At 41.8% G+C, this 12,438-nt stretch overlaps 1 protein-coding gene across 9 annotated transcripts in view; it reads right to left on the reverse strand.

The window, feature by feature from the left end:
• Positions 1 to 12,438, reverse strand: part of LOC142580110 (FMRFamide receptor-like) — a 1,221,375-nt gene that overhangs the window by 484,421 nt on the left and 724,516 nt on the right. For 2 of the 9 annotated variants that reach the window (XM_075690920.1, XM_075690922.1), the window contains exon 1: positions 52 to 70. The exons of the other annotated variants lie outside the window; for them this stretch is intronic. The gene's annotated coding sequence lies outside the window, so the exon portion shown is untranslated. Of the gene's footprint in view, positions 1 to 51; positions 71 to 12,438 lie in introns of those variants that run through there. 9 annotated transcript variants of the gene reach the window in all.

The following is a 12,438-nucleotide window of genomic DNA, read 5'->3' on the forward strand; positions in this document are numbered from 1 at the left end:
ATATTTAAACGTCCTTCTGCATTTCTGGAAAATAAAAACCTCTTTACTCACTGTCAGTACGCCTTCCGTAAACGCCGGTCAACACGGCTTGCCCTGTTGGATCAAAATGAATTTATTCTCAAAAACATCGAAGAGCGCTTGCTCACACTTGCAGTACCAATAAATTTTACGAAAGCGTTTGATTGCATTATACATGAACTTATACTCAATAAATTGACTAACTACGGAATTCGAGGCGTTGGCCTTCATTTAATTAGATCATATCTAAGGTCCAGAGTTCAGTTCACACATTTCAATAAGCTCTCCTCTCAGTTACGGAGCACAAGGATAGGAGTGCCACAAGAGAGCCTACTTAGCCCTCTTCTCTTCAGTACCTATGTTAATGATATTGTCAATATTGACAATCACACCAAATAAATCATATGTGCTGATGAAGCTACACCACTGTTTTCCTCTCGTCATACCTCAGACTTATTCAGGACTACAAATGCAGTAATAGATGAACTTCATGTGTGGTCAGTTAAAAATGGTCTCATAATTAACACTACTGAAACTATAGCCATATTATTCCAAGACAAGAACAAAACGCCACGCTGCCTGCTGACATCACACTTAGTTCGCAGAAAATTGAACTAGTGAGCTCAGCAAAAGGGATCATTTTGGCCACGATATGTAATGGAATAGTCACATACTATCACTTGTCACTAAACTTTCAGAGATAGTTGGACTAGTTTTCTTCCCTTAGGTACCTTCCACGCCATGCAAAAATGCTCATATGTAACTCCATTCTCATCAGTCATCTGAATTATTGATGCTTTCTTTGGGGTACCACATCTGTCACAAATATAGGTCGGTTATTCATCCTTCAGAAAACACTTTTGTCTTTGATTTATGATGTGCCATGGGACTCCCCAAGTGAACTTTGTTCCAAGAACTGAAAATACACAAAGTGCATAGTTTACACAATTGCAGGTTAGTCCGTGCATACATTAGGGAGTGTAAATCAAATAACTGTTATATCAGTTCCTTAGCTAACCTTAAACAGAACATACACCTTTATCAAACACGTTCTCCAGAATACTGATATGTAACGCATCCGCGCACTAATTCCGGAAAGCAAAAGATTGCTTATACGCGGCCTGTCCTACTCAATACACTGATCGCTGATGATATTGTTGTTTTACAATCTTCGTTAACTATTCTATGTAATTATTATTGCTGCTAGTACTGGTTTTATGCTCAATAGTCTGTACTTTTTGATCACAATATAGTCTTGCTGCATCATCTGTTATCAGTACACATGACTGATCTGACCCTTACAAAAATGACTTTAGACTGTCTATAGAAAGTCTATAGACTTTTCATAGACGACCTTTCCTTTCTATAGATTTGGACTTTTGTTGATATAAAGTCTATAGACTGTCTATAGACGAAAGTCGATAAAGTTTCTATTTCTTTTTGTCTATTCGCAGTCTATAGACGGTCTATAGAAAAAAGTCGATAAGGTGTTTGTTTCCTTTTTGTCTGCTTCCCCTCTATAGAATACCTACAGACGAAAGTCGACACAGTCTCTATCTATTTTTGTCCATACTTTGTCTTTAGACTTTCTATAGACGAAAGTCGATAGGGTTTCTATTTCTTTTTGTCTATTCGCAGTCTATAGACGGTCTATAGAAAAAAGTCGATAAGGTGTTTGTTTCCTTTTTATCTGCTTCCCCTCTATAGAATACCTACAGACGAAAGTGGATACAGTCTCTATCTATTTTTGTCCATACTTTGGCTATAGACTTTCTATAGACGAAAGGCGATAGGGTTTCTATTTCTTTTTGTCTACTCGCTGTCTATAGACGGTCTATAGAAAAAAGTCGATAAGGTGTTCGTTTCTTTTTTGTCTGCTTCCCCTCTATAGAATACCTACAGAAGAAAGTCGACACAGTCTCTATCTATCTTTGTCCATACTTTGTCTATAGACTTTCTATAGACGAAAGTCGATAGGGTTTCTATTTCTTTTTGTCTACTCGCAGTCTATAGACGGTCTATAGAAAAAAGTCGATAAGGTGTTTGTGTCTTTTTTGCCTACTTCCCCTCTATGGACTACCTATAGACGAAAGTGGATACAGTCTCTATCTATTTTTGTACATACTTTGTCTATAGACTTTATATAGACGAAAGTCGATAAGGTTTGTATTTCTTTTTGTCTACTCGCTGTCTATAGACGGTCTATAGAAAAAGTCAATAAGGTGTTTGTTTCTTTTTCTCTATTTCCCCTCTATGGACTACTTTTAGACGAACGTCGATACAGTGTCTATTTATTTTTGTCCATATACTTTGTATATAGACTTTCTGTAGACGAAAGTCGATAAGATTTCTATTTCTTTTTGTCTACTCGCAGTCTATAGACGGTCTATAGAAAAAATTCGATAAGGAGTTTGTTTCTTCTTTGTCTACTTCCCCTCTATATGGACTACCTGTAGACGAAAGCCGATACAGTTTCTATTTATTTTTGTCCATACTTTGTCTGTTGACTCTCTATATTATGGACAATAGTCGACAAGGTTTCTATTTTTTTCTCTACTCCTGGTGTATTGAATGTCTATAGAAGAAAGTCGATAAATGTAATTCCGAGTTCCCATACCCCCCGCCCTCTGCGAACGCGATGATATGGCACTGGTTCATGCACGACGGCACCGCAACCCCGGCGCGGCGGGCAAACCGTGCAGACTGCTAGTCTGCGTTCGGTGCAGCTGCACCGAACGAGGATCGCGGCGGAGCAGGCACTGTCCGAGTCACCAAGGTCTTCCAGGCACCCGAAGGCCCTAAACCTGGCTGCTTCCCGGACGTACATTTCGCGAAGACCAGGTGGTGAAGGTCAGATGGTGAAGATGTGGCAAAGGGGGTGAATAAGTGGCGAAAGCCCGCAGACCAGGTGGTGAATTCACCACCTCTGAGTTGTCGTGATCTTGCATGTCTATAGACTAACAATAGACAAACATCGTTAATCTGGGCCCAACCCGTGTACGCTGTAACCAAGCGCAGGTACCGGTGGATAATACATAGCTGCATTTGATATAAGCCACTAAAGTTGTATAGTGCTGAGATTGCTGTAGAGCCTATTTGTAGACTTTAGTATACACATAGTGTATACCTCCGCATTTGTTGACCACATATGATCTACGTAGTCACTCTCGGCAATCACAAGACAGTCTTCACAGTTGTCGCATCACTTTTGCGGCAGTAGAATAACGGAAGCAAAACGCCGATCCAATTGTTAAAATATATGTTATGAACGCCAGCTTCAGATACAAGTGGATTCGAAACAGGCATCAAGCTAACAGCAAAGACACTCGTAATTTTTGTAGCTGACAACGCGGACTTTGTGAATGTGCCATGAACCGATGTCGCGCATGTGGTGTTCGCGTTGTGTGTCGTCCGATTCTCGGATACTTTTCACATTGTCTTCATATCTTGGCTGCGTCACTAACATCGGGCGACTTTTGTTGCCTAATATCGTGCACTATAAACTCATCAAAGTTTCTCATTCACCTAAAATAGGTGCTAAATTCTCTGAGTCCACCCAGTATTTCGCCGGCGGTATGCCTGCGCAGCCACGCATATGAGTACCGCAATGCTGTACTGATTGCTTTGACCTATCATCGGAACAGAAAATTAGCACTAACATACGTGCGGGCATCACATTTGGCGGTACGCTGGAAGATATGCTACAAATACGCTGTATTACTCATCGACGCTGGCAATAATGCGTCTAAAACGTCTGAAGGGCCCCGTAACGGCTTTTACAAACAGCGCATTCATGTTAGCGTTCCAGTCTCATACGATAGCCCACAGCGTTTGTCATACAACCTGCCAGCGCATATCCTTCGTCCACGAAAAAAATGCATAACGGAAAAGAAAACCCACCCGTTCCGGCGCGCATGGCGCGCAGAGAGAGAGAAAGGGACAAAGAAAAAAATGAAGGAGGAAAAGGCGCTCACACTCCTCCGAGCGCGCACGCCCTCCCGCGCGGAGCTCCTGCGCATGCTCAGAGCTCTTGCGCATGCGCGGCGGTGCGCCGTCTCAACGAGTGCGCCAGGCACGTAAACGGTTGTGCCGGTGTGCGGTCTCTCCCTGAACGTTGGTGTCCGTGTATGCGTGTCTTCTTTGTGGCATCACACGTCAACTACACTGAATGGTAAGCTTTATCAAAGACGTTTTGCGTCAATACCTCATGATTATGTGAGCGCATTTCGTAGCGCGAACCGGCTGCATGTAGCGCAGGCGACTCGGGTATAGTGTCGGTTTGTCGTTGACATGGTTTGATAACGCGCTATTCTTCTCGCTTCTACTATACGGAATGTTTTACGGCGAGCGATCGCTCGTGCTTGTTGATTTTATCAATATAGCTTAGGTGCGTAAAAAAGGAAGTACACCATGTTTTAACTTAATACTGAGGTACCACTAAGCGGATTGTGTGTGTTGGGCAACCAGTGTGGTAGATCGCATTTAGTGGCGCTTGATCCGGCCGCGATGAATGCTGCACCGTATGTGTAGTGAAATTCTCGTGACACGCTTTACGTATATATCTCGAAATTGTGTTAGCATTAAGAATTTTCAGACAGACAGGCATAGTTGAATAACTGCTAGCGTACTCGGATGAAAGGCCGTGTTTGCGGGGCATGCATCAGCAGTGTGTGCGCTGCCGTTTTCGCATAGTTTAAAAGTAGCAGTATTTTTAAGGTTGCTGGCAACCAATCTAAATAATTTTGGGAAGTTACAGCAAGCAAAACACGAGACTTGAAGAAATATCTAGTAGAAATCTCTAGATTCACCCAATCTATTTATATGCAACCACAAACGCTTTTGGAGCATGAAACCTGCGATAAGCTCAGCCATTTGCAGCTTCGCAACTTAGCCGAAAAAATTAGAGAACAATAAATTAGTCGCTCCGGGAACACCTTTACACGTTTCAAACTGAAGGCATTGCGTTTGACGGTAGTTGGAAGATTTGTTTTTTGTCTCCTTTTTAAACAATTTAGCAGCAGAAGTTATCTTTCGAGCTATATGAAAAGCGTTACGCGGCTTCCGATGCTTCGGCGTTCTGCAGTTTACGTGCTCTTAATCACAAGGCAGCTGCTGGCGCAGATTCGCATTGTGCTAATCGTGCATGGTATGAAGCTATTGTCGTGCGTAATAAGTGTTATGGTTTTCATTACTGTTGCGTGTAGTGCCGTCGTCTTGGACAGACTGCATACAATATGCGCTGTACGAAAGAAAAAAGAGCCAGATTATCAATTTGGTGGTCTTTTCTAAGTAGATAACGCACAGATTATTCAAATAATTCAGTGGGCGTTGCATTTGTTCTACCCTTATCAACACACCTAAGAGATCGTAACATGTTTTAGTTGATAAGTAACCTGATCAGTACGCCCCCATTCATGTGCATTCTACTGAAAGTGTGGCAAATGTATTCATCTCGAAGTATGAGAAAAGAGACATTGCAGACTGTTCTAAGCGGAAATAAATTGCAAATCTTAACGTTGTTCAAAACTGCAGTCAGTATGCTGAGCATGTTCGTTCGGCACGGGCATATTGCATTAACACCTGAAAAATGTGCACAGTCCAGCCGGGTATCTTTGTTTCAACAAGTATTATTATAGGAATCGTTTGGAATTCTCGCATTTCTTTTATTTTTATAAGTACACTGTGTGTCACATGAACCTGGTTTCAAACGAAACGTACCGTTGCTGGCACCGGCGACCATTACGGTTGTCTAACTGCTTATCATACTGTAGTATAACGAAACATCATAATGGTACTGATTAATATTGCCATGTAGTCTTTAGTCAGAGGTAATCAAAGTTAACTAGAGGCATAAGTGATGAGAGCAAATTATATTGAAAACTACTATTGAACCGTAAAAATAACTAATTGTATAACTCATTGTATAGTTTTTCCTCACATTGTTGCATTTGCTTTACGTGTGTCTCTGTGTCTTCCGTGCTGTACTCGTGTGGCCATCAATTACGAGCTTGCCGAAGCCCTTGTCAGCTTTATTAGTCAAGGGATTCAAGTCAGTTTAATCTAATACTGCATGGCAAGTGACTGACGTGTTATTCGTTTTATCTAAATATTATGGACTGGCAGTACTTGGCAAGCATTAGACCACAATATTTTTTTTATTACACTTAAGCTGCAGGCGTCATAGATTGCCAGAAAATTTTTATGAAAACAGCCAGGGAAGGCTTGGAAAAAGATCGGGAAATTTTAAAATGGCCACATAGGTATGCTGTCTTGTTATATGTCATACAAAGTTTCCAGAGAATCTCTGAGTTAAATATATTTTTAAAACGTTTCACCTGATAAGAATTGAAGGAAATTGGTTCCATTTATTGAAAAATAAAAGAAAGTCAAGCTTACTGACAAGGCATTTCTTACTCAATATGTGTTTTTTTGCGTTAACTAAACGTCGTGAACCTCGATAGCCTAGAAAAAATTTTCATCTTTCAAAGCACCTTAAATAATTTACTGTAATAGAATTCATTCGAACTATACTATCAGTTCTGTTTCCTAGGTGGTGCATATCTGTCGTGCCATGACACAAAGTGCTCGTGTGGTATTTCGGGTGCTCATGTGGTATACCTAACTTGGAAACCTGTTAGCACGCCCAAGAGGCCTCATTACCTGTAACAAATTAAGTGACCATATCGATACAATCAGCCCATCTGCCTTCCGTTGAAGTTATGGCCAATCACCCATTCATTTAAAAGTATGAGAAAGACATTTAAATGTGTATTAAGCAAAATAAATTACAATCTTAGGCATGATACTGTGAATATTCCAGTCACGTCTTCTGAAAATATCCCTCTGCACGGGCATACTTAACTACCAGCCAAAAAAAAATGTACAGACAGCCCAACTGGGTAACGTTTCAGCAATAAATATAGAGACCATTTGGGATAAGTACAATAATGCATCATATATGAACTTGTCATAAAAGGGAACATACTGTTGCTGGCACGAGCAGCAGTTGTGACTGTTTAATTGTTCACCATACCATGCAATAAAACATTGTATAAAGGTGCTGATTTGTATTGACAAGCAGCCATTAGTCATAGTTAAACCGCATTAAGTATTGACTTAGATGGTTTGAGCCAATATATTAAGCTCCTTAATGAACACACAAAGAATATACACTTGTTATTTTTGCCTCATATTGCTGCATCTACTTATTTGCAGCATACACCTGCAGCACCTTTGGGACTAATGACACAAAGGTCAAGGCCAGCCTGGCGACCATGCTTGCCAAGGAGTAGTGTAAATATTTAATCTGTTTCCAGAATAGCATACGACATGAATTTAAGGAATTCATCTATTATATCGAGCAATAAAAACGGTGAATGCATTGCTGGTGAATTTGTTTTATTTTTCGCACTGCATGATTCAGCACTATATAAATTCTTTCTGTTTATGCAACATATATGAAAGTACAGCTGGTTCAGAAGCATTATTAATCTACTAACGGTAATGCATAAGTGCAGATGAAAAGGAACAGATGCACATGCATAAATACATTCAAAACTTTTTGCTACCGCATGTAAACAAAAATGTAAACTAACTTGTAGATAGCCGCTATGGAGTTATGGCCTTATACACTCTTTGTAGACTTGTCTATAAGATGTCTGTGTATATAGAGTGCCTATAGATTTTTAAAAAATTCATATTTGTTAACAAATGTCTGCAGAATGTCATAGAAAAAAAGTGTATCGGAATATAAAGTTCTGTTTTTGTAGACTGAAGTCTATAGAATTTCTATAGACTATCTATATACATTTGTATATAGACATTTCATAGACTTCAGCCTACAAAAGTAGAACTGTATATATAGTTCTACTTTTGTAGACTGAAGTGTATAAAATGTCTACGGACAAATCTGTAGACATTCTATAGACTTCAGTCTACAAAAGTAGAACTGTAAGCCTATACACTTGTCCATAGACAGTCTATAGACTCAGACTTCTTATAGACTAGTCTATAAAAAGTGTATGGCCATAAGTCTCTAGACTGTCTATAGGCAGTGTATAGACAGTCTATAGACTCAGACTTATTATAGACTAGTCTATAAAAAGTGTATGGCCATAAGTCTATAGACCGTCTATAGACTCAGACTTTTTATAGACTAGTCTATAAAAGTATGGCCATAAGTCTATAGACTGTCTATAGACTGTGTATAGACAGTCTATAGATTCAGACTTTTTATAGACTAGTCTATAAAAAGTGTATGGCCATAAGTCTATAGACTGTCTATAGACTAGTCTAAAGAAATGTCTATAGACAGTCTATAGACTTCATAGACAAATGTCTATAGACTGTCTATGGACTTTCTATAAAAATTTTTGTAAGGGGAGTGCCCTATTCTTTCCATGCTGCTGATTTCTGGATATTATGCAAGCAAAGTAACTTGCAATGGTTCATCATTTTTGTGTTCGTGTATTTGTTTCTTCTGCGGTCTTTTCATTCTGCCTTATAGTTACGCTTCGTCATGCACTGTTGTTCCCCCTGCTGCTGCAATAAAACGGGTTTTAGGACTTCGTGAATCTGCGCACGCAGATTTTTTGTCAAGACCGGTCCAAATTCAATTGTATGTTGTTTATCGGAAATAAAGCACTTACTTACTTACTTGCTTACTCACTTACCTACTTACTTATACCTACTTGCCTACTTACTTACTTACCTACTTACTCACTTACTAACTTATTGCTTAATTACATACTTACTTACTTACTTACTTGCTCACTTACTGCCGACACTATACCCAAGGCCGCCTAGAAGCTTCTAGGCAGCGATGCTTAATCTAGGCAACGAACTTAATCTACCACTTGAGATGAAGGCTACGTAAAGTGAAAAATATGTCCAATGTCAATGTCCAACCAAATGAACTGTAATATATCGTTATAAAAAGTAATAATTCCAGCAATTCAGTCTCTAGTAACGTGACATTGCGTTTTAACAGCGGAACTGTTGAAGCTTGAGTTCCAGCCATGCCCGGAGACCGCTCAAAACTCTTTCATACGTGGGCCAACCCCGAATATAGTGTAATACCATGCCGACCCACGGCGGAGGTAAAGCAACCGTTAAGCAGTACCCATACGTGGGTCATTCCTGAAGTTAGTGCAATACCGTACCCACCCGTGGCCGAGGAGAAGCAAGTGATAAGCATTTCCCATACAGGGTTAATCATGAAGAGAGTGCAATACCGGGCCGAGCCACGACGGAGGTGAAGGAGGCGTTAAGCACACCCCATACGTGGGCCGATCCCGAAAATTGTGCAATACCAGCCCGACTCGCGCCGGAGGTGAAGCAGGCGGTAAGCATTCCGCATACGTCGGCCAATCCCGAAGATAATTCAATACCAGCCTGACCCGCGGCGGAGGTGAACCAGGCATAAAGCGCTCCCCATACGTGTGCCAATCCCGAAGCTAGAGCGATACGGGCCCGACCCGCGGCGGAGGTGAAGCAGGCGTTAAGCCCTCCCCACACGTGGGCTGATCCCGAAAATAATGCAATACCGGCCCCACACTTGGCGGAGGTGAAGCAGGCATAAAACGATCCCCAAACGTGAGCCGATCCCGAAGTTAGTGCAATACCGGCTAGACCCGCGGCGGAGGTGAAGCAGGCGTTAAGTACTCACCATATGTGTGCCGATTCCGAAGACAGTGCAATAGCGGCCTGACCCGCGCTGGAGATGAGGCAGGAGTTAAGCAATCCCCATACGAGGGCCGATTCCGAAGATAATGCAATACCGGCCCGACCCGCGGCGGAGGTGAAGCAGGCGTTAAGCACTCCACGTACGTGGGCCGATCCCGAAGATAATGCAATACCGGCCCGACACGCGGCGGAGGTGAAGCAGGCGCTAAGCACTCCCCATACGTGAGCCTATCGCGAAGTTAGTGCAATACCGCCCGACCCGCGCCGGAGGTGAAGCAGACGTTAAGCGTTCCCCATACGTGGGCCGATCCCGAAGTTGAGCAATACCGGCCCGACCCGCGGCGGAGGTGAAGCAGGCGTTAAGCACTCCCCATACGTGGGCCGATAACTGAAACAATAACTGGAACACAATAACTGAAACAGCAATACACTTCATTGCAGGGTCTGTCTTTTAATTTCTCGAAACTTGTACCAAGCTCAACTTATAGCAAATTGGTATGCTTTCAGTACCAGGTGTCTTCAATAGGCAATGACATGTCCCCCTACTGAAAAAAAAAGCCAATTAAAAAAAATTTCGTCCATAATAGTTTTATCGATGACTATCGCGGAAATTCTGACGCCTGTCTACGTTATGAGTCTTTCACGACAATAAAATGTAATTTGCTCTTAAGTCCTAAGTTGATGTTAATTTTAGACAATGAGTCATGTCCAAGAATTCTGAACAAATCTCATCCGACCATCTTTATGAGTCTTTTCTTTTACTGCAATCTTACGTATAGGCTCACAGCTTTAACTGTCTTTGCCCGTGCGTCCTTCTGCGCAAGCCAATGAATTTTGTACATTGTGCAACTCCGCCCACTTATTCAACTACCCTGCAGTGCGCTAGCGTAACTGATTGAGGAGGAGTTTAAAAATATGGTTTTTCAGAAGAATGGCCGAAATTCAACAACGTCACCTACTTGATAGCACCTACGTGATAACCTATAATAACATATGTTTTTGCAGCACTTAGTCGTAACTTCCCTGCTGCGTTATAGAGGCGCTTTAACCTTGACCAAATGCCACGATAACGCACAAGAAAATTTACGACTAAGTACCTTAAGTGCCTAAATTTTCACAAGGAAGTATCCTCTTGAAGTTATGAACTGGAGATTCTTCAAATTCAGCCGATCTCTTGAAAGATCATGTCTGTAAAGTGCTGCTCAATGAGTTGCGTGCGTGCATTGCGGTGATGTTTGATGGATCGCCAAAAGGTCAATGTCCTGTAGAGCCATGGCGAACGAGACGGACACAGGTCATCCTAGTAACATCATAATCATCATCCTCATCATCAGCCGGGTTACGCCCACTGCAGCGCAAATGCCTCTCCCATATTTATGCAATTACCCCGATCATGTGCTAATTGTGGCCATGTTGTCCCTGCAAACGATTAAATCTCATCCGCCCACCTAACTTTCTGCCGCCCCTGCTATGCTTCCCTTCCCTTGAAATCCAGTCCGTAACCCTTAATGACCATCGGTTATCTTCCCTCCTCATTACGTGTCCTGCTCAAGCCCCCCCCCATTTCTTTTTCTTGATTTCAACTAAGACGTCATTAACTCGCGTTTGTTCCCTCACTTAATCTGCTCTCCTGTTATCTCTTAAGGCTACAGCCATCATTCTTTCCACAGCTGGCTGCATCGTCATCAATTTAAGTACAACCCTTTTCGTAGGCCTCCAGGTTTCTGCCCTGTACGTGACTACTGGTAAGACACAGTTGTTATATACTTTTCTTTTGAGGGATATTGGAAACCTGCTGTTCATGATCTCAGAATGCCTGCTAAACGCTTCCCAGCCATTCTTATTCTTCTGATTATTTCAATCCCATGATCAGCATTCGCAGTCACTATATTCCGTTACCATATTCCGTTACCACTTCCAGTGTCTCTCTACCTATCGTAAACTGCTGTTCTGTTTCGAGACTGTTAAACACGACTTAAGTTTTCCGCAGATTAATTTTTAGAACCACCCTTCGGCTTTGCCTCTTCAGGTCAGTGATCATGCATTGAAGTTGGTCCCCTGAGTTTCTAAGCAAGGCTATATCGCCAGCAAATCGCAAGTTACTAAGGTATTCTCCATTAACTCTTATCCCCAATTCCTTTCCAATCCAGGTCTCTGAATACGTCCTGTAAACCCGCTGTGAATAGCATTAGAGAGATCGTATCTCCCGGCCTGACGCCCTTCTTTATTGGGATTTTGTTTGCTTTCCAAATGGAGGACTACAGTGGCTGTGGCTCCACTATAGATATCTTTCAGTATTTTTATATACGGCTGGTCTACACCCTGATTCCATAATGCCTCTATGACTGCGTAGGTTTGGACGGAACCAAACGCTTTCTCGTAATCGATAAAACCGATACAGAAGGGTTGGTTTCATTCCACACATTTCTCTATCACCTGATTGATAGTGTGAATATGGTCTGTTGCTGAGTAGCCGTTAAGAAATCCTGCCTGGTCCTTTGTTTGACAGAAGCCCAAGGTGTTCCTGATTCTATTTGCGATTACCTTAGTAAATACTTAGTAAGCAACGGATTGTAAGCTGATCGGTCTATAATTTTTCAAGTCTTTTGCGTCCCCTTTCTTATGGATTAAGATTATGTCAGCGTTCTTCCCAAATTCCGGTACTCTCGAGGTCATGAGGCATTGTGTATACAGGGTGGGTAGTTTTTCTAGAACAATCTGCCCACCATACTTCAA

The sequence above is a fragment of the Dermacentor variabilis genome, chromosome 4 (genome assembly GCF_050947875.1).
Source record: "Dermacentor variabilis isolate Ectoservices chromosome 4, ASM5094787v1, whole genome shotgun sequence".
NCBI classification, from domain to species: domain Eukaryota; kingdom Metazoa; phylum Arthropoda; class Arachnida; order Ixodida; family Ixodidae; genus Dermacentor; species Dermacentor variabilis.